The following is a 21,683-nucleotide window of genomic DNA, read 5'->3' as shown; positions in this document are numbered from 1 at the left end:
TTATTTTATATATTCGTGGTTTCCAAAATCAAACATTTTATATATAAATGTTCTCTCCGTGTCAGAGTCGCGACTCGACAAAATCCGTTCTCGACCCGTTCGGGCGATTCTTCGTTTGTCAACGTCGAGAGCGCGACACGTACAATATTAATCTCTCCTACCTCTTATAGTACCCAACCGACCGGCCAAGCGGTCGGCGACGGTACGGAGAGCGGTCGAAACACGCCGGAGTGGCGAGAGACTCGAGAAAGTACGTTTACGACTCGTCCGGACTCGCTCGACTCGTTCGACGCGCCGAGCGCGACGTATCTCTTATAGTACCCAACCGGCCGGCCAGGCGGTCGGCGACGCACGGTCCTACGCACGGCCGTATGCGAGCGCGAGCGCCGAAAGGCGCGTTCAATCGAGACATTGTCGCGGAGAGCGAACGATCGAAAAGTCCTATTGTACGATAAAATATTATCACGATAGCCGTATGGCGAATGTCAAACAACGATAATTAGCATTAATTAAGAAGGAAACAAACGAAATGCCAGGGACAATAAGGTATAAGCACCGACGGTACCTCCGGGCCGGGCGGCACCTCCGGGCCGGGCGACACCTCCGGGAACCTACGGCCGACCGGCGGCACCTCCGGGCCGGGCGACACCTCCGGGAACCACGGCCGACCGGCGACACCTCCGGACCGGGCGACACCTCCGGGAACCACGGCCGACCGGCGACACCTCCGGGACGGGCGGCACCTCCGGACGACCGAATGATCTCTCGAAGTCAGACGACCACCGGCGGTACCTCCGGAACACTTAACGACGATTTACGGCGCCGCAACGAGGAGAGCTACGTAAAAACGTTTCGGACGAAAGTTACTATTCGGCGCTCGCTCGACATGAGGGCGCTGTCCGATTACTAACTCGAAACGTGTCTCTCAAACCCACGTGTGGGAGACATATATTTCGAATTATTACAAATGATACGCAACACGCAAGCTGCGGTGACCGCGATTACGGTACGGAACACTCGCCCGATGCGAAATCACGCGCGCGGCAACCGAGACGGCTCGTTACGGGCGTGATTATACGTGCGGCACCACATAACGGCCGGCGTCAACTTAGGGGACGGACGGCACCTCCGGGACGGACGACACCTCCGGACGACCGAATGATTTCACCAAGTCCGTCGCCCGCCGGCGGTACCTCCGGGGCACTTGACGGCGAGTAGCGCCGCTACGAGAAGATAATGCTACGATACGGAAATACGTTTCGGACAAAGGTTTCGTACTTTTCGACGCTCAGCACGACCGCGCGACACGATTATTACGATATCTGCTAATTCCCGGTTACCACTCGTCGGATGCACAATCTTCGAGATTCTACGACCGATACGTGGACGAATGCAGGCAGGATGCCGATAAGCGAAGCCGGAGTGTTTGCACGAATAAACTTTCCGATGCGTCCTCATTTAATTAATCTCATTTAGCTCGCTCGTTAGCGGTACAAGCGAGAACTCGGGAACAGGCGCAAGTTCGCTCGCAGCGCGTTGCTCTCGCCGGCGAGCGAGAAATTTTTCCAGGCCCGATAGCGGCGTGTTGCCTTGTATGCGGGCGACACCTCCGGCGGCACGCCCGACCGTAACCTAAGTACGATCGCGGCGTGTTGATTTCGTTGGCGGGCGACACCTCCGTCCGCACAAGCCGCTTTTTCCAAGTTCGCTCGCGGCGTGTTGCTTTCGCCGGGCGAGCGACAAATTCTTCCAAGTCCGTTCGCGGCGTGTTGCTTTCGCCGGGCGAGCGAGAAATTCATCCAAGTCCGTTCGTGGCGTGTTTCTTTCGCCGGGCGAGCGAGAAATTCTTCCAAGTCCGTTCGCGGCGTGTTGCTTTCGCCGGGCGAGCGACAAATTCTTCCAAGTCCGTTCGCGGCGTGTTGCTTTCGTTGGCGGGCGACACCTTCGGCGGCACGCGCCGCCCGTACCCCAAGTCCGATCGCAGCGTGTTGCTTTCGTTGGCGGGCGACACCTCCGGCCGCACAAGCCGCTTTTTCCAAGTTTGCTCGCGGCATGTTGCTTTCGCCGGCCGAGCGACAAATTCTTCCAAGTTCGCTCGCGGCGTGTTGCTTTTGCCGGGCGAGCGAGAAATTCTTCCAAGTTCGATCGCGGCGTGTTGCTTTCGCCGAGCGAGCGACAAATTCTTCCAAGTTCGCTCGCGGCGTGTTGCTTTCGCCGGGCGAGCGAGAAATTCTTCCAAGTCCGTTCGCGGCGTGTTGCTTTCGCCGGGCGAGCGAGAAATTCATCCAAGTCCGTTCGGGGCGTGTTGCTTTCGCCGGGCGAGCGACAAATTCTTCCAAGTCCGTTCGCGGCGTGTTGCTTTCGTTGGCGGGCGACACCTCCTGGCGGCACGCGCCGCCCGTACCCCAAGTCCGATCGCGGCGTGTTGCTTTCGTTGGCGGGCGACACCTCCGGCCGCACAAGCCGCTTTTTCCAAGTTCGCTCGCGGCGTGTTGCTTTCGCCGGGCGAGCGACAAATTCTTCCAAGTTCGCTCGCGGCGTGTTGCTTTCGCCGGGCGAGCGAGAAATTCTTCCAAGTCCGTTCGCGGCGTGTTGCTTTCGCCGGGCGAGCGAGAAATTCATCCAAGTCCGTTCGCGGCGTGTTGCTTTCGCCGGGCGAGCGAGAAATTCATCCAAGTCCGTTCGCGGCGTGTTGCTTTCGCCGGGCGAGCGAGCAAATTCTTCCAAGTTCGCTCGCGGCGTGTTGCTTTCGCCGGGCGAGCGAGAAATTCTTCCAAGTCCGTTCGCGGCGTGTTGCTTTCGCCGGGCGAGCGAGAAATTCTTCCAAGTCCGTTCGCGGCGTGTTGCTTTCGCCGGGCGAGCGAGAAATTCATTCCAAGTCCGTTCGCGGCGTGTTGCTTTCGCCGGGCGAGCGACAAATTCTTCCAAGTTCGCTTCGCGGCGTGTTGCTTTCGCCGGGCGAGCGAGAAATTCTTCCAAGTCCGTTCGCGGCGTGTTGCTTTCGCCGGGCGAGCGAGAAATTCATTCCAAGTCCGTTCGCGGCGTGTTGCTTTCGCCGGGCGAGCGAGAAATTCTTCCAAGTTCCGTTCGCGGCGTGTTGCTTTCGCCGGGCGAGCGAGAAATTCATTCCAAGTCCGTTCGCGGCGTGTTGCTTTCGCCGGGCGAGCGACAAATTCTTCCAAGTCCGTTCGCGGCGTGTTGCTTTCGTTGGCGGGCGACACCTCCGGCGGCACGCGCCGCCCGTACCACAAGTCCGATCGCGGCGTGTTGCTTTCGTTGGCGGGCGACACCTCCGGCCGCACAAGCCGCTTTTTCCAAGTTCGCTCGCGGCGTGTTGCTTTCGCCGGGCGAGCGACAAATTCTTCCAAGTCCGTTCGCGGCGTGTTGCTTTCGCCGGGCGAGCGAGAAATTCTTCCAAGTCCGTTCGCGGCGTGTTGCTTTCGCCGGGCGAGCGAGAAATTCATTCCAAGTCCGTTCGCGGCGTGTTGCTTTCGCCGGGCGAGCGAGAAATTCTTCCAAGTCCGTTCGCGGCGTGTTGCTTTCGCCGGGCGAGCGAGAAATTCATCCAAGTCCGTTCGCGGCGTGTTGCTTTCGCCGGGCGACACCTTCGGCGGCACGGGCCCCCGTACCACAAGTCCGATCACGGCGTGTTGCTTTCGTTGGCGGGCGACACCTCCGGCCGCACAAGCCGCTTTTTCCAAGTTCGCTCGCGGCGTGTTGCTTTCGCCGGGCGAGCGACAAATTCTTCCAAGTTCGCTAGCGGCGGGTTTGCTTTCGCCGGGCAAGCGAGAAATTCTTCCAAGTCCGTTCGCGGCGTGTTGCTTTCGCCGGGCGAGCGAGAAATTCATCCAAGTCCGTTCGCGGCGTGTTGCTTTCGCCGGGCGAGCGACAAATTCTTCCAAGTTCGCTCGCGGCGTGTTGCTTTCGCAGGGCGAGCGAGAAATTTATCCAAGTTCGCTCGCGGCGTGTTGCTTTCGCCGGGCGAGCGACAAATTCTTCCAAGTTCGCTCGCGGCGTGTTGCTATCGCCGGGCGAGCGAAGAAATTCTTCCAAGTCCGTTCGCGGCGTGTTGCTTTCGCCGGGCGAGCGAGAAATTCTTCCAAGTCCGTTCGCGGCGTGTTGCTTTCGCCGGGCGAGCGAGAAATTCATCCAAGTCCTTTCGCGGCGTGTTGCTTTCGCCGGGCGAGCGATAAATTCATCCAAGTCCGTTCGCGGCGTGTTGCTTTCGCCGGGCGAGCGACAAATTCTTCCAAGTTCGCTCGCGGCGTGTTGCTTTCGCCGGGCGAGCGAGAAATTCTTCCAAGTCCGTTCGCGGCGTGTTGCTTTCGCCGGGCGAACGAGAAATTCATCCAAGTCCGTTCGCGGCGTGTTGCTTTCGTTGGCGGGCGACACCTTCGGTGGCACGCGCCGCCCGTACCACAAGTCCGATCGCGGCGTGTTGCTTTCGTTGGCGGGCGACATCTCCGGCCGCACAAGCCGCTTTTTCCAAGTTCGCTCGCGGCGTGTTGCTTTCGCCGGGCGAGCGAGAAATTCTTCCAAGTCCGTTCGCGGCGTGTTGCTTTCGCCGGGCGAGCGAGAAATTCTTCCAAGTCCGTTCGCGGCGTGCGTGTTGCTTTCGCCGGGCGAGCGAGAAATTCTTCCAAGTCCGTTCGCGGCGTGTTGCTTTCGCCGGGCGAGCGAGAAATTCTTCCAAGTCCGTTCGCGGCGTGTTGCTTTCGCCGGGCGAGCGAGAAATTCATCCAAGTCCGTTCGCGGCGTGTTGCTTTCGCCGGGCGAGCGACAAATTCTTCCAAGTTCGCTCGCGGCGTGTTGCTTTCGCCGGCGAGCGAGAAATTCATCCAATCCGTTCGCGGCGTGTTGCTTTCGCCGGGCGAGCGACAAATTCTTCCAAGTTCGCTCGCGGCGTGTTGCTTTTGCCGGGCGAGCGAGAAATTCTACCCAGTCCGTTCGCGGCGTGTTGCTTTCGCCGGGCGAGCGAGAAATTCATCCAAGTCCGTTCGCGGCGTGTTGCTTTCGCCGGGCGAGCGACAAATTCTTCCAAGTCCGTTTGCGGCGTGTTGCTTTCTTTGGCGGGGCGGGCGACACCTCCGGCGGCACGCGCCGCCCGTACCCCAAGTCCGATCGCGGCGTGTTGCTTTCGTTGGCGGGCGACACCTCCGGCCGCACAAGCCGCTTTTTCCAAGTTCGCTCGCGGCGTGTTGCTTTCGCCGGGCGAGCGACAAATTCTTCCAAGTTCGCTCGCGGCGTGTTGCTTTCGCCGGGCGAGCGAGAAATTCATCCAAGTCCGTTCGCGGCGTGTTGCTTTCGCCGGGCGAGCGAGAAATTCATCCAAGTCCGTTCGCGGCGTGTTGCTTTCGCCGGGCGAGAGAGAAATTCATGCAAATCCGTTCGCGGCGTGTTGCTTTCGCCGGGCGAGCGACAAATTCTTCCAAGTTCGCTCGCGGCGTGTTGCTTTCGCCGGGCGAGCGACAAATTCTTCCAAGTTCGCTCGCGGCGTGTTGCTTTCGCCGGGCGAGCGAGAAATTCTTCCAAGTCCGTTCGCGGCGTGTTGCTTTCGCCGGGCGTGGCGTGCGACAAATTCTACCAAGTTCGCTCGCGGCGTGTTGCTTTCGCCGGGCGAGCGAGAAATTCTTCCAATCCGTTCGCGGCGTGTTGCTTTCGCCGGGCGAGCGAGAAATTCATCCAAGTCCTTTCGCGGCGTGTTGCTTTCGCCGGGCGAGCGAGAAATTCATCCAAGTCCGTTCGCGGCGTGTTGCTTTCGCCGGGCGAGCGACAAATTCTTCCAAGTTCGATCGCGGCGTGTTGCATTCGCCGAGCGAGCGAGAAATTCTTCCAAGTCCGTTCGCGGCGTGTTCCTTTCGCCGGGCGAACGAGAAATTCATCCAAGTCCGTTCGCGGCGTGTTGCTTTCGTTGGCGGGCGACACCTTCGGTGGCACGCGCCGCCCGTACCACAAGTCCGATCGCGGCGTGTTGCTTTCGTTGGCGGGCGACACCTCCGGCCGCACAAGCCGCTTTTTCCAAGTTCGCTCGCGGCGTGTTGCTTTCGCCGGGCGAGCCGAGCGAGAAATTCTTCCAAGTCCGTTCGCGGCGTGTTGCTTTCGCCGGGCGAGCGAGAAATTCTTCCAAGTCCGTTCGCGGCGTGTTGCTTTTGCCGGGCGAGCGAGAAATTCTTCCAAGTCCGTTCGCGGCGTGTTGCTTTCGCCGGGCGAGCGAGAAATTCTTCCAAGTCCGTTCGCGGCGTGTTGCTTTCGCAGGGCGAGCGACAAATTCTTCCAAGTCCGTTTGCGGCGTGTTGCTTTCGTCTACGGGCGACACCTCCGGCGGCACGCGCCGCCCGCACCACAAGTCCGATCGCGGCGTGTTGCTTTTGTTGGCGGGCGACACCTCCGGCCGCACAAGCCGCTTTTTCCAAGTTCGCTCGCGGCGTGTTGCTTTCGCCGGGCGAGCGAGAAATTCTTCCAAGTCCGTTCGCGGCGTGTTGCTTTTGTTGGCGGGCGACACCTCCGGCGGCACGCGCCGCCCGTACCACAAGTCCGATCGCGGCGTGTTGCTTGCTTTCATTGGCGGGCGACACCTCCGGCCGCACAAGCCGCTTTTTCCAAATTCGCTCGCGGCGTGTTGATTTCGCCGGGCGAGCGACAAATTCTTCCAAGTTCGTTCGCGGCGTGTTGCTTTCGCCGGGCGAGCGAGAAATTCATCCAAGTCCGTTCGCGGCGTGTTGCTTTCGCCGGGCGAGCGAGAAATTCATCCAAGTCCGTTCGCGGCGTGTTGCTTTCGCCGGGCGAGCGACAAATTCTTCCAAGTTCGCTCGCGAGTGTTGCTTTCGCCGGGCGAGCGAGAAATTCTTCCAAGTCTGTTCGCGGCGTGTTGCTTCCGCCGTGCGAGCGAGAAAGTCATCCAAGTTCGTTCGCGGCGTGTTGCTTTCGCCGGGCGAGCGAGAAATTCTTCCAAGTCCGTTCGCGGCGTGTTGCTTTCGCCGGGCGAGCGACAAATTCTTCCAAGTTCGCTCGCGGCGTGTTGCTTTCGCCGGGCGAGCGAGAAATTCTTCCATCCAAGTCCGTTCGCGGCGTGTTGCTTTCGCCGGGCGAGCGAGAAATTCATCCAAGTCCGTTCGCGGCGTGTTGCTTTCGCCGGGCGAGCGACAAATTCTTCCAAGTCCGTTCGCGGCGTGTTGCTTTCGTTGGCGGGCGACACCTCCGGCGGCACGCGCCGCCCGTACCAAAAGTCTGATCGCGGCGTGTTGCTTTCGTTGGCGGGCGACACCTCCGGCCGCACAAGCCGCTTTTTCCAAGTTCGCTCGCGGCGTGTTGCTTTCGCCGGCCGAGCGACAAATTCTTCCAAGTTCGCTCGCGGCGTGTTGCTTTCGCCGGGCGAGCGAGAAATTCTTCCAAGTTCGATCGCGGCGTGTTGCTTTCGCCGGGCGAGCGACAAATTCTTCCAAGTTCGCTCGCGGCGTGTTGCTTTCGCCGGGCGAGCGAGAAATTCTTCCAAGTCCGTTCGCGGCGTGTTGCTTTCGCCGGGCGAGCGAGAAATTAAATTCATCCAAGTCCGTTCGGGGCGTGTTGCTTTTGCAGGGCGAGCGACAAATTCTTCCAAGTCCGTTCGCGGCGTGTTGCTTTCGTTGGCGGGCGACACCCCCGGCTGCACGCGCCGCCCGTACCACAAGTCCGATCGCGGCGTGTTGCTTTTGTTGGCGGGCGACACCTCCGGCCGCAAAAGCCGCTTTTTCCAAGTTCGCTAGCGGCGTGTTGCTTTCGCCGGGCGAGCGAGAAATTCTTCCAAGTCCGTTCGCGGCGTGTTGCTTTCGCCGGGCGAGCGAGAAATTCTTCCAAGTCCGTACGCGGCGTGTTGCTTTCGCCGGGCGAGCGACAAATTCTTCCAAGTCCGTTCGCGGCGTGTTGCTTTCGTTGGCGGGCGACACCTCCGGCGGCACGCGCCGCCCGTACCACAAGTCCGATCGCGGCGTGTTGCTTTCATTGGCGGGCGACAAATACTACACTGGAGAAGATCATCTGTAATGTCTCGAATTTATTTGCTTCCGTTCCACCATTGCGAATCGCCTAGGGGCATATGCGAATACCTAAGAATCCTTTATATTGACTTCTACACGGTAATCATCATTTACAGGAGAAATATTTTGAGTCTGAACTTTCGATATTAATTTTTTCAAACAAACCTTTGTATCTGTATCAAAGTCAATTTTATTATTCTGGATTATTTGTTCCAGCGTTTCAGTTTGCCCCTCGTCGACACACAATGGAAGTATCGCAAACAAGTTGACTTTCTTTTCCTGTATTTTTGCCACAGGATTATATACTAACGTAAGTTTGTTTTCGCGCAAAAACTCGCAACCTACGATGATATCACTTTAAAACGATTCGTTATTTAGAACATACAAATTTACTTGAAATTTCTTTTTTTGCAGAGATTCAAAATTTAACGTTACATTAATCATTCCAATGACGTCTAATTTTTGGTCCGATAAATTTCTCAAGTTACACTTCGTAACAATTAACGACTTCGCGTCAGATTTTATAAATTTTTTAAACATGCTCGCTTTTATGAGAGATACTGGGCTACCCGTATCTATCAACGCTAATAGTTCTATTTCTTTTTCAGGTAGACTCACTCGGATCAGGGGATCGACTACCATCAACTTCGTGGACGTTTCCTGGACGGCTGCTATCGCTAGGATTCTTGGGGCTCCTTCGATACGGTCGCCGCCGCCAATGTCGCACCGGTTGGTTTTGGGGCCGCCCTGGGTTCCTTCCTCCTCAGGACCGGACAGTCGAATCTGCGGTGGCCCTTTTCTTTACAATAAAAACAGCTTGGCTCACCTCTACATTCCTTGTGTGTGTGACCTTTCTTTCCACAGTTCTTGCAGGTGTCCTTGGCCTGCTTGTCCTTGGGCTGCTGATGCAATTTTGATAAAATATAAATCGGATATTTTAAAATTATTACAAACACCCTTCCATGAGCAATCCATCGCACATTGGTTCGTAAATATTTTGGAAAAAGCGCGATGAATGTTGTTTCTGGGATTATTTCCCCCAACTTTTAAGAAAAATTCTTTCTGTAAAAAAAATAAATTAAAAAATTGTTAACTTTATTATGATAACATTTTTCTCTCAAAAATATTTGTTTAAAAAGATAGAGTAACAAAACTAATGCTGATTTCGTTTATTCACACTATACATATAGTGCACGTTATAATAAATTATTTTATAAAATAAAATATGATTACTGTGTATTACAATATTTTAAACTCGTTAGATATAAAATAAAATTACAAAAATAATAAAATATACTATAAATGTACTATAAAAGAATTGAAGCAACTAGTTTGCCTCATGTACAATTCTACAATTTAGTTTGCTTAAAACTTTATACGATTAATTTTATACAATTAATTAAATAAATTAATGTAAAACTTACAAATTGCGTAACTGCTTCCTCCGTGTCACGCAATAAAATCTCAAAATCTTTTATAGTTTGAACCGAGCGTAACGGTAAAATTTCAGCAATCAAACTGTCATTACCCTTTGTTGGAAGAAGAGCGCGGCTCTTCATAACATCTTCCAATCGGTTTACCAATTGTTTGATGTCTCTTAAGATTAAATTGGACGTAGCTTGTGTACGTGTTATTTGTCCTTGTGTACGTATTATATCTTGCTGTGTACGTATCACTTGATTGAAGTACTCTGCAATGTGTACAATGTATTTTTTATTATACATAATTTTATATTACTATTTAACTAAAAACCATTATATGCATATATTAATACATACTTTTTATATTAGGGTCTGATACTTCATTAACTATTTCTTGCAATTCTTCATGATTTTCATGTTCTTCAGGTAATGGATCACAATTTATAAAAAAGAAATATTATATATATATATATATATATATATATATATATGAATATAATTTTTGTTGACTTTATATACTTATGATCATCGACATATAAAATGAACTGAACATCAATAAATAACCCAGGTAACAGACTGAAGTCATTAAACGTCAAAATGACGTTATTTTGACGTCGTATGACGTTATTTTGACGTTTAATGACGTCAGTTTGCTACCTGGGAAGCGGACGGATGCCAGCTGTAGAAAGAAATGTACTATATGTAAGAGGCTTTTATCTAGCACCTTTTTGGTCATTTTTCCTTCTCCAGATGACCAATAAAGTGCTACTTAAGAGCCTCCTATGTAGTACCTCTTTTTCTATAGCTGGTGCACAACTTCTTATTCGATGCTCAGTCCATTCTATATATCGATGCTCATGACAATATACATACTTTGAAATATTATGGGCATATTACAAATCTGACGTATATCCACTTCTTGTATACAAGAAATTTTCTTTTTCTCTGGAAATGTATACAATATATAATAAAAATCAAAATATCAAAGATTATAATATCACATACTATACGTATCACAAGGTTGTGAAAATGAAATCTTTTTTACTGTGTCAATCACAGTTTTGATGCTTTCGATTTCATTGTTGGTAAAATTATAGAAGGTTAAACTGTCTGGACACAGTGGAAAAGCAGATGTAATTTTATTCGTATTGCTTGCTTTCTTTCTCTGTAAATATTTAAAAAAAATTTTTGCTTATATAGCCCTTTAAAAATGGAGATTATCAAATATAATAAAATATGCTGTTTTAATACATACTCTTAATTTTAGCAGATAATTGATGTACATAATCGTCGTCTTCTTCTTCTTCACTGCTATATCGATTGTACAAAGTATGCTGTCTTTTGCCACGTCCCAATTTATCTTTGTCGGTTGTTTGGTAGTTGGAGTCAGCTGCACTTTTTCTTGCAGATTCCAAAGATCCTATAATAAAAAAATAGATATACTTATATTAAATTGCGCATTAATGATAATAATAATAATATAATAATACTAATAATAATCACAATAATAATAAAAGCATTATAATAAATATGTTCTGCTCAAACTTAAATGACTCTTAATAGTGTAATATAATATAATCATAATACGAGGTGTGTTCAAAAAGTATCGCGAATTTTGTGTTTTTTCAAAAATTATTTATTTATTCATGAATATCTATTTTGTCCCCTTCAAAGTAATCCCCACCAGATATTATACACTTGTGCCAACGTTTTTTCCAATCCTCGAAGCACTTCAAAAAATCATTTTTTGTGATCTTGTTCAGCTCCTCCTTCGATGCCGTCTTTATCTCCTCAATCGTAGCGTAGCGTCGTCCTTTCATGGGCCTCTTCAGTTTCGGGAACAAGAAAAAGTCACAGGGAGCCAGATCTGGGGAATACGGTGGCTGCGGCATTATTAGTGTGTTGTTTTTGGCCAAAAATTGAGCAATTTTGGTACGAATTTCGCGGCGACCCGTGTCATGCCCAAATCATTGGTAAAAATTGAATGGCACGAGCCAATCGATATGTTTAGGTCCTCAGCAACTTTGTAGCATTCATCATCCACACCTTTCATTTACACTCTACACTTTTATTACACCTTACACTTTTCACTGCACTTTTACACTTTTTACATCTTTATACATTTGTAATAACTTCAATTCATTAATATACATAATGTTTTTAAAAAAAATCAATATTTCCATAACAACACATTCATTCATTTATTTGTTACATATTAATTCTTTTTGTTCTTTCGCTTTATACTTTCAATGAATAAACATTACTTTTTCAAAGATCTGGTGAATTTATTTATAAGTCGCTACATTTTTGGTGACCCCGACGTGATATTAAACCCGACGTGATATTAAACCCGACGTGATATTAAAGCCGACGTGATATTAAAGCCGACGCATTTTAAAGGCTGATGCGGAATAAGTGCCAAGAGATCGTCGTATTTGAAGTCTGCGAAATATTATCATTGCTTAGAAGAATTGCTGGATATTCTGATTTTAAGAGATTCATTCTCCGGATCTTTGAAACATCAGAGGCGGATTAGTCCTTCACGGAAATTCTCAAATCATTTTATCGGATTCCTGGAACAAGAGGAAAATGCCAATCGATAGATCACCAGTTAGACCCTGTTCGGATACACAGATTGATATGGATTTGGCGAGCGGATCAAATCAGGTTGGATCAGAAAATATTAATATTTTACCATCTCAAACTGGACATCAGGTGAGTGATCCTATGTTACAAATTCACTCAAATGAGTTTCGTTTATTAAAACTACCGACTTTCTGGCATAAACAACCTAAACTCTGGTTTGCTTCTATTGAAAGTGAGTTTACGGTTTATCGAATTCGATCAGATGATATTAAATATAGTTCTGTCATTCGTCATTTTGATGAACAAGCCTTAGTAAACATATCTGAAGTCATTGAAAATCCACCTGAAACAGATAAATATAATTATTTAAAGAAAATATTAATAAATCGCTTTACGGATTCAGAGGAAAAACGTTTGAGACAAATATTAGCTGGAATTGAACTTAATGATAAAAAGCCTTCGGAATTACTTCGAGAAATTCGTCATTTGTCTGGAGGATCTTTAGCAGATAGTGTTTTGCAAATGATTTGGCTTCAACGCTTACCACATAGAATTCAAACGACTTTAGCCGTAGTAGAGGATGTTCCTCTTGCTAAACTTGCGGAATTAGCCGATAAAATTGCTGATCGGGACGGCGGTTTGCAAGTCGCGGAAGTTTCCAATAATACAAGTAATAAATCTTCGGATTTCGCGGATTTGCTACGAAGAATCGAAGCTCTTGAAGTTTCTCGTCGTCGAGATCGTTCCAAAAACCGGTCTAGAGAGAATAGAAGATTTAGATCGTTATCGCGTAACAAAGACAAATCAAATAAAGATATTAAAGATACATCAATTTGTTTTTACCATAAGAAGTTTGGTGATAAGGCTAAACGATGTACTTTACCTTGTTCTATGTCCAAAACATTCTTGGCTTCACAGGAAAACTAAAAACGCCGCTTAAGACTGAGGCTGCTTACGACGGTGTTTCTAACAATCGCCTCATTATTTTCGACAGACATTCAAATTTGAATTTTCTTGTCGATACGGGCGCTGATATATCGTTGTTACCTAAAAAGGTTTTATTGAAGCCGTGGCATACTAATTTAAAACTTTTTGCCGCAAATGGTACTCAAATTAATACTTACGGTTCTAAAACTTTAATTTTGAACCTCGGTTTAAGGAGAGAATTCAAATGGAAATTTTGTGTCGCGGATATTCAACGTCCTATTTTAGGCGCCGATTTCCTTTGTCATTTTAATCTCCTAATTGACATTAAAAACAAGAAATTGATTGATAATGTTACCGGTCTTATGAATACTGGAAAAATTCAAGAAGTTGCACATTTGTCAATTTTTACCACATCTCCTGATTCTGTGTACCACAAATTTTTAACCGAATTTCCAGGACTCATCCGTTTTTCTCCAATTTCTTCGGTAAAAACACATGGTGTTGAACATCATATCGTTACGGAAGGTTCTCCTAAATTTTCGACTCCCAGAAGACTTACTCCTGAGAAACTTAAATGTGCCAAGGAAGAATTCAAGTCTATGATGGAGCAAGGAATTTGCAGACCTTCAAGCAGCTCCTGGGCAGCCCCTCTACATATGGTACCTAAAAAGGAACAAAATTCTTGGAGACTGTGTGGTGATTATCGTGCACTCAATTCAGTGACTATCCCGGATCGTTATCCCTTACCTCATATTCAAGATTTTTCTTCTTCACTTTTTGGTAAAAATATCTTTTCTAAAATCGACTTAGTTAAAGCGTACTATCAAGTACCCGTCGCTAAAGAAGATATTCACAAAACAGCTGTCACTACTCCATTTGGGCTTTTTGAATTTGTCGTAATGCCTTTCGGTTTACGAAACGCAGCCCAAACTTTTCAACGGCTCATAAACTCTTTACTTAATGATTTGAGTTTTGCCTTTTGTTATCTTGATGACATTCTTATTGCTTCTAAAGATGAGAAAGAACATATTGCTCACTTACGCATTATTTTTGATCGTCTTCAACAAGCTGGAATGACAATCAATGTCGCTAAATGTCTTTTCGGTCAAAGCGAGATTTCTTTTCTTGGTTACTTAGTTTCTAACCAAGGAGTTAAACCTACATCCGAAAAAGTGAAATCAATTATTGATTATCCTAAACCTAAGACACTTTATGAATTACGCAGATTCTTAGGAATTATCAATTATTATCGTCGCTGTCTCAAAGATGTTGCAAATCATCAAGCTTTGTTAACAGAATATTTAAAGGACAGTCGCAAGAGGGATAGAAGAATTATTTCTTGGACTAAAGAAGCGGAATTAGCTTTCGAGTCATGTAAAGAAGAACTTTTACAAGTTACTACCCTTTCTCATCCTGCTCCTCATGCTCCTCTTATTTTAACTTGTGATGCTTCTGACTTTGCTGTTGGTGCATCACTTGAACAGTCTATTGACGACGATATCAAACCAATAGCATTTTTCTCAAAGAAACTAGACAAAGCTCAAAGAAATTATAGCACTTATGATAGAGAACTTCTTAGCATTTATTTGGCTATTAAACATTTCAGGCATTTTGTTGAAGGAAGACAATTGATTATCAGAACTGATCATAAACCTTTGATTTTTGCTTTCCGTCAAAATTGGATAAAGCGTCACCAAGACAGATCAGACAATTGGACTTTATTGCTCAATTCTCTACAAATATTACCTATATTTCTGGAAAAATGAATTCAGTTGCTGATGCTCTGTCAAGAATTGAATCTATTTCAATGCCTATTATAGTTTCTTTAGAAGAACTTGCTAATTATCAGAAAGAAGATGAAGAACTTCAAGTTTTACTTTCTTCAAATTCTTCACTTCTGTTGAAGAAACTTATTCTTTCAGGATCAACCATACCTATTTATTGTGATTGCTCTTCGGAATTAATTCGTCCATATGTTCCTAAACTCTTACGCAAGAGAATTTTTGATGTTGTTCATGGACTCGCTCACCCCAGCGGCAGATTGACATCTAAACAATTACTACTGAAATTCATTTGGCCTTCTTTGAAGAAAGATGTGAAGGAATGGACTCGAACTTGTCTTCCATGTCAACGTGCGAAGATTTCAAGACACACCAAGAATTCTCCAATTAAGATTGCAATTCCTGATCAACGCTTTTAGCATGTGCATTTAGACATTGTTGGACCACTTCCTATTTGTCAAAATTACCATTATTGTCTTACTATGATTGATCGTTTTTCCAGATGGCCTGAAGCTGTTCCTATTTCTGAGATTTCTGCTGAAACTATTTCTACAACATTTTATTCACATTGGGTAGCACGTTTTGGTTCTCCTATCAGCATTACAACAGATCGAGGTCCTCAGTTTGAAGCAGCTTTATTCAAAGCTTTAACAAACCTAATTGGATGCCAAAGGATTAGAACTTCTGCTTATCATCCTGCTTCAAATGGAATTCTGGAAAGATGGCATAGGACTTTGAAAGCAGCGATTATGTGCCACGAAACAACCAACTGGGTAGAATCTTTACCTTCAGTTCTTTTGGGATTACGTTCGTGTTTCAAAGAAGATTTAAAAGCTTCACCTGCAGAACTTCTTTATGGATCCACTCTTCGTATTCCTGGAGAATTTTTCATTGAAGAAGATTTTCCTGCAGATCCTGAAATCTTTCTTGAAAAACACAGGATTCATATGAGGAATATCAGATCATCTCCTACAAGTCATCATTGCAAAATATCACCTTTTGTTCACAAGAATCTTTTTGATTGTACTCATGTTTGGATTCGAGAAGATACTGTTAGGAAGTCACTACAACCTCCTTATTCTGGCCCTTTTCCTATTGAGAAACGTATCTCTGATCATTTATTTGCAGTTAATGTTTCAGGAAGAGTTGTCAATATTTCGACAGAACGTCTCAAGCCAGCCTTCATTCCTAGAACTTCAGATTCTACTGAACTTTCTACCAGATCTTCAGCTCCTGTTCCTGCTATTTCAACTCCTGTTCCTGCTATTTCAACTCCTGTTCCTGCTACTTCAGCTCCTGTTCCTGTTACTTCAGCCCCTGTTTCTGCTACTTCAAATCCTTCTTCTTCTTCTACTGTTGGAAAAGCTTTACGCACCTACCCACCAAAGAAGAAGAAAGTCCATTTCGCAACGAATATCGTCACTTGGGGGGGGAGTACTGTAGCATTCATCATCCACACCTTTCATTTACACTCTACACTTTTATTACACCTTACACTTTTCACTGCACTTTTACACTTTTTACATCTTTATACATTTGTAATAACTTCAATTCATTAATATACATAATGTTTTTAAGAAAAATCAATATTTCCATAACAACACATTCATTCATTTATTTGTTACATATTAATTCTTTTTGTTCTTTCGCTTTCTACTTTCAATGAATAAACATTACTTTTTCAAAGATCTGGTGAATTTATTTATAAGTCGCTACAACTTCTCTAACGGTGATTCGACGATTGACCAATACTATTTTCTTCACTTCATCAATGTTTTCGTCTGTTGTTGACGTGCTCGGGCGTCCGGCACGCTCTTCGTCGTTCACATCTTCTCGGCCCTCGGAAAACATTTTGTACCACCGATAAACGTTGCTTCGGTCCAAGGTAGCTTCACCATATGCCACAGTCAACATTCGGAATGCGTCCGCGCACTTAATTTTGTTTTTCACACAAAATTTGATACAGATTCTTTGATCCATTTTTTGGAATAGGCAAAAATCGAAGACGAGCCAAAACACGTGCAAGCAAAGCAGCTGTCAAAAATTAACTGAACATTCAAAATGGCCGTACTTGTCGGCATAAATGAGAAACATGAGTACCAACATAACGCCACAAAAAAATCGAAAATCGAATATACGTAACCCGCGGAAATTCAAAATTCGCGATACTTTTTGAACACACCTCGTACACAAAAGATAAAAATGCATAAGTATTTACTATAATGTTTTATGACTTCAATATTATACTGATCCCAAGTTTCAAAATTCAGACTTTGCGATTAGAGGTGCAGCATTTGCTGTCCGAGGCCACCAGCACTTCTGTTGTTGATTGTCATTTAATATAAGCCACGCTGTTGGTATTTCTGAGTATGAATTATTTATAACAAACTTGATAATGGAATATTTTTTCCTGCAGTACCACCAGAATCCATTTTTCTCTAAACAAAAAAACAGTATATAAATTAATTTCTTCACAAATAAAAATATGTATACTATACATCCAATCATATTAGTTATATCTTATTGGCAAAATCATTGATTAAAATAATTGATTGCTTTAATACAAAATTTTTAAAATCACATTTGATATCATATGTAATAGTATAAAAGTTTCTTTGCTTTAATGCAAAAGTTTTTTTGCATTAATAAATACAAAAGTAAGACAAATTTTTGTTAAAAAATAATTCTTTTATAAGCTAACATTTTATATAATATTAATATATGTATACATATATTTACATCAATGTAATAAATAGATTTTACAATATTTTTTACTCGATAAACTATGCAATAATATAAATATTTTGTAAGAAAAATATACGTTTATATTTAATTTAAATAAAATTATATTGCTTATGTATACGTTTTTTATGCCATATTACTGATATAATTATATTATTGAAATACAATCCTCAAATGCATTTATATTAATTTTGTTAATAATAAATAATTAATAATACATAAAGAATACTTGTTACATCTACATATATTTATAAGACAAAATTACAGAGATATAAAAATTATTACTAGCTTAGTAAAAATTAAGATCAAATTAATTTTAATTTACATCGTCTCTTGCAATTATATATATGATATAAATTATATTTTTTAATAATTAATTTTATTAATCAATCAAAATTATAATTTTATGCATAAGATTTATGTACATAAAGTATTGCAAAATTAAAAAATTAAATATTAATACAATTTGTAAATACTCAACCTTACAAATGTTTATTCAATTTCATTTGAATATTTGCGCCTTTCCAAATATGCAAATTAAAAGTATTTTTACAAAGAGAAAGGAATACATTAAAATGACATTTATATTACGTGTTGAAACATAAATATATACACAAATAGAACCGCGCTAGTCAAGACTGCCATCTTCTATACACATCGCCTATCGACCATCCGATCGTGGGTCGATGTATACATCGACCTAATCGATAAATCGAGCCCGGCCGTACTCACTTCCGCTGTGCCTTGGCCCCCTCAGGCTGTACAATCTTTTTCATATAATAAAACGTGTCTAAGCTCTACACTATATTTTTTCTTTTTGGATCCATCCTTGCGCTACCCAAGCTCACATTCCAACAGGTTATGGGCCCAGCGCAGTGCACACCGCAAGCGTAAGTCACAAATTAGTGCGCGAAATAACCCAACGAGAGAGGTAGTTATAACCTCACAATCGGGAAGGCACGTGCTCGTGCGAAATAATAAATACTTTACAACCGCAAGTAGTAAACTGTGTGAGTCAATAGAAAGATGGCAACCAGTTTAAGTGTGCATATAGACAAGTTAAAAAAGGACAATTATGACACTTAAAAGGTGCACATGGAGGCAATCTTGGTAAAGAACGATCTATGGTGCTACGTCGACGGATCGCGCGTAAAACCGGAGACACCGGTGGACGCGGCGGCGTGGGATAAGAATGACCGTAAGGCGAGAGCAGATATCATCTTAGCCATGAGTCCAGCGGAGTTATGCCACATAAAATACTGCATCACTTCACGCGAGGTATGGACCAAACTTGAACAAGTGTATGAATCGAGCGGTCCCGCACGTAAGGCAACACTTTTAAAACAATTAATCTTTATAAAACTAGATGATGCGTTAATGGCCGAACACCTTAATAAATTCTTTAATACCGTAGATAAACTCGGTGAGATGGGTATCAACGTAGCCGAGGACTTGTTGAGCATCTTATTACTTTACAGTATACCAAGCTCATATGAAAACTTCAGGTGTGCGATTGAGGCAAGAGATTCATTGCCCAAACCAGACGCGTTAAAAATAAAGTTACTCGAAGAAGCAGAAGCAAGAAAAAATTCACAAGGATCTCGAGAGACAGCCGGCGCCCTCTACAGCAAACAATCATCTCTCAAGGGCAAGCAGTATGGACGTACAAGTGGAAATACACCGGCGTACAGCCCAAACACTGGAGGTGGTAATGCACAAGGTAACGAGGTACCCCACCGCAAAACCTACAAATGCAATTTTTGTAAGAAATTAGGTCACAAAGCGGCGGAATGCTGGAAGAAAAACCCATGGAAGGAACAATCAATGGCAAATGCCCAAGAAGAGGCACTACTATGCTACACAGACAAGGGAATGTCGTCAAACTATTGGAGCGATACAGCAGATGGAACTTCGATAGCGATCGCGTTGAACACAGAAACCGTGCCTACAAAGGAGTGGTGTATCGACAGCGGCGCAACCTCCCACATGTGCCATTCGAAAGGCGATTTTCAAGAATTAAATCCAATAACAAATCAGACAGTCAGACTTGCAACAGACAAAGTTACGCCCATCGAAGGAAAAGGAGCCGTGTCACTAACAGTAGCAACCACAAATGGTAATAAGCCTATCCGACTTGAAAATACACTATGTGTGCCCGACTTAAATACAAACTTAATATCCGTAGCTAAGGTGGTAGATAATAGACATCGGGTCACATTCACAAAGGAGTACGCCCATATTATCAATCGGAACGATGAGGTAATAGTTGAGGCGCGCAGAAGAGGAGATCTATTCTTCGTCAAGCCAACGGAGGAGCAGACGAAACTATCGAAAGAAGGGAACATCTTACAACAATGGCATTATCGCTATGGCCATCTAAATGAAGTTGACTTACGAAAACTAGCATCCAAACAAATGGTACAAGGTTTGCCAGTATCCATGAATGCAAAAATGGCGGATTGCGAAATATGCGCCCAAAGAAAGCAGGCAGCAACACCGTTACCCAAGGAGTCAACGAAACATACCCGTAAGACACTTGATCTTATACATTCAGACGTCTGCGGACCCGTGAGGACACGATCAATTGGAGGAGCGGCGTATTTTGTTACATTCATAGATGACCGAACACGATGGGTGGAAGTCTATTTGCTAAAGTCAAAAGACGAAGTCAAGGATGCTTTCTGCAAATACAGAGCGTTAGTTGAAAACCAACATGAACGCAGAATAAAAATAATCCGCACAGATAATGGATTAGAATATTGTGGAAAAGAATTCGAAGATGAACTAAACAGATTAGGCATTAAAAGAGAACACACGGTAGTTTATACCCCACAACAAAACGGCGTAGCAGAAAGAATGAACAGGACGCTGACTGAAATGGCCAAGTGCATGATTCTACAGGCTGGACTACCATTGCATTTTTGGGCAGAGGCCATCAGCACTGCGGCTTATATAAGAAATCGATCCCCAACAAGGGCACTCGAGGATACGACCCCGTACAAGATGTGGTTTCAAGAGAAGCCAAGCGTCAGACACTTCAAAATCTTTGGATGTCAGACTCGCCCTGAACAAGAAACCCGGCAAGGGCAAATTCGAACCAAGATCAACTGAGTGTATCTTATTAGGCTACAGCCACGAATCAAAAGCATATCGCTTATGGAACAAAGAAGCCAAGAAAATCATCAAAAGCAAGGATGTTAAGTTCATAAATGAGGCAGCAACAGACCAGGCAAGATCAACGTTCGATGTCGACCTCTTAAAACCAATCTCAGACAAAATAAACAATGAGAATAACGAAGGCCAATCAACAGAAAAAGCGGGGGAGGAAAGCGACAAAATGGAGGAGAACTCCAACTAAGAAGAATTTCGTACGCCAATGACTCCTGAAATACGCAAAAGGCCAGGAAGGCCGAAGATCATTCGAAGTGGAACACCAGGGCGACCAAAGAAAATATACAACACAACTCCAATCACCATGGAGTATGCCCAGCTAGCATTCGACGACCCTACGGAACCAACCCTAGAAGAGGCATTGTCCGGACCACACCATGAAGCGTGGAAGTCAGCCTTGAAAAAGGAATTCGAAGAATTACAGAAAGCAAGAGTATGGGAACTCACGAAGTGCCCGGCAGACAAAACACCAATTGGATCCCGCTGGGTGCTCAAAACAAAATACAACCCTGATGGTTCGATCGAAAGCCGTAAAGCACGATTAGTGGCAAAAGGCTGTTCACAAGTACCTGGAGTCGACTATAAGGAAACATACGCGCCAGTGGCACGACTACAATCAATACGAACAGTACTGGCATTGTCAGTGGAGTTAGAGTTAGCAGTATATCACATAGACATAAATATGGCATATACACATGCAGAATTGGAGGAGGACATATATATGTTTCAACCACAAGAGTTCATTGAACCAGGATACGAAGACCACGTCTACAAACTAAAGAAATCCCTATACGGACTGAAACAATCAGGAAGGCAGTGGAACCACAAACTCAATAAAGTTTTTAATAAATACGGCTTACGGCAAACGAACACAGACACATGCATTTACTCCTCACAAAAAGACAATGAAGTAATAGTCATCGCAGTCTATGTTGACGACTTAACAGTGGCTGTAAACAAGCCAGAGTTATTCACATCAATAAAAAATTTCCTAAGTTGTGAATTTCAGATTCGAGACCTGGGAGCTTTAACATATTGCCTTG

The 21,683-nt window shown here is 44.9% G+C and overlaps 1 pseudogene; it reads right to left on the bottom strand.

Annotated features, from left to right (window-relative positions):
- Positions 1-8,496: 8,496 nt before the first annotated feature.
- Positions 8,497-17,227, bottom strand: LOC146719424 (uncharacterized; annotated as a pseudogene).
- Positions 17,228-21,683: the final 4,456 nt, after the last annotated feature.

This window comes from Nylanderia fulva, unplaced genomic scaffold (assembly GCF_048542155.1).
Source record: "Nylanderia fulva isolate GAGA-0341 unplaced genomic scaffold, ASM4854215v1 Scaffold988, whole genome shotgun sequence".
In the NCBI taxonomy this organism is placed as follows: Eukaryota; Metazoa; Arthropoda; class Insecta; order Hymenoptera; family Formicidae; genus Nylanderia; species Nylanderia fulva.
Note: the sequence above shows the minus strand (reverse complement) of the source record. Positions and strands in the feature narration are given on the sequence as shown.